General features: G+C 50.3%; 1 protein-coding gene across 1 annotated transcript in view; it reads left to right on the top strand.

Moving 5' to 3' along the window:
• BRS3 (bombesin receptor subtype 3) overlaps positions 1–779 on the top strand; it is a 15,148-nt gene extending 14,369 nt beyond the window's left edge. The window contains exon 3 of the mRNA XM_056539906.1: positions 1–779. This exon is cut by the window's left edge and continues 410 nt beyond it. The gene's annotated coding sequence lies outside the window, so the exon portion shown is untranslated.
• The last annotated feature ends 509 nt before the right edge of the window (positions 780–1,288 follow it).

Below are 1,288 nucleotides of genomic sequence, written 5' to 3'. Positions count from 1 at the left end.
TAGTGACACATTTATAGTACAATTATAATACAATTACAGGGGTTATTTTCCAAAGGAAAGGGAATAATTATCTGATTGTGGAGAGGGGGTCTGATTGCCCTGTTCCGACCCCTATAACCTTTTTATTTTTCCACCTATGGAGCTGTAATCCTGTAATCTGTGTTTTTTGTCAGTATCAATTTGGTATAGATCATACTTTTTGATAGCTACCGTATTATTCGGGGAGAAAAAGTCGGTGCGTCTCATACAGTGAATACACCCCTTATCGTGGCGGTCCCTGCGGCCATCAACGTCCGGGACCCGCGGCTAATACAGGACATCACCGATAGCAGTGATGCCCTGTATTAACCCTTCAGACGCGGCGATCAAAGCTGACCGCCGCGTCTGAAGGGAAAGTGACACTAACTTGGCTGTTCAGTCGGGCTGTTCGGGACCGCCGCAATTTCACCTCGGCGGTCCCGAACAGCCCGACTGAATAGCCGGGTTAGTGCTTACAGGACACCGGGAGGGACCTTACCTGCCTCCTCGGTGTCTTCTCCGTTCAGGAATCCCCTGTATGGCCGGCGCTCTCCTTCCTCGTCATCACGTCGTCGCGTACGTGCGTCGGTGTGCGTAACGACGTGATGGCGACAACGGAGAGCGAGGATACCCGGCCGGCAGCAGAGACGTTCCGGAGCGACGAGGACACGGCGACAGCGATGGAGCGACATACAGGGCAGCGGTGACGGGTCCCGAGCGGCGGGGACACGTGAGTATTACCTCCTATGCAGTGGTCTTCAATCTGCAGACCTCCAGATGTTGCAAAACTACAACTCCCAGTGTGCCCGGACAGCTAACGGCTGTCCGGGCATGCTGGGAGTTGTAGTTTTGCAACATCTGGAGGTCCGCAGGTTGAAGACCACTATTGGGTTCAAAATCTTTATTTTTTAGATTTTGCACCTATAAATTGGGTGCGTCTTATACGCCGGTGAGTCCTATAGGGCGAAAAATACGGTAGTTAAATTACACCATTCCGTGCAGTCCATGCAGTATCAATAGCACAATATTTTAATAGTTCTCAAAGTTCTGCATGTGTTGATTCTGCATGGTTTACTTTTTTTAGTTCCCCCCTAGGGACTCATTTGATTGCTCATACATATCAATGTAATAGATACGTCACAGCAGCCATGGAGGCCTAGTACAAGCCTCAGGCTGCCATTACAGAGGATTGCGGGCAGCCGATCCAGCCATTGCACTACCAATGATAAGTGCTGAACGCTGCCAACTATAAGCGGTGGCCCTTGGCTTA

The sequence above is a fragment of the Hyla sarda genome, chromosome 9, assembly GCF_029499605.1.
Source record: "Hyla sarda isolate aHylSar1 chromosome 9, aHylSar1.hap1, whole genome shotgun sequence".
Taxonomy (NCBI): domain Eukaryota; kingdom Metazoa; phylum Chordata; class Amphibia; order Anura; family Hylidae; genus Hyla; species Hyla sarda.
The sequence above is the reverse complement of the archived record's forward strand: the minus strand, read 5'-3'. Positions and strand labels throughout refer to the sequence as shown.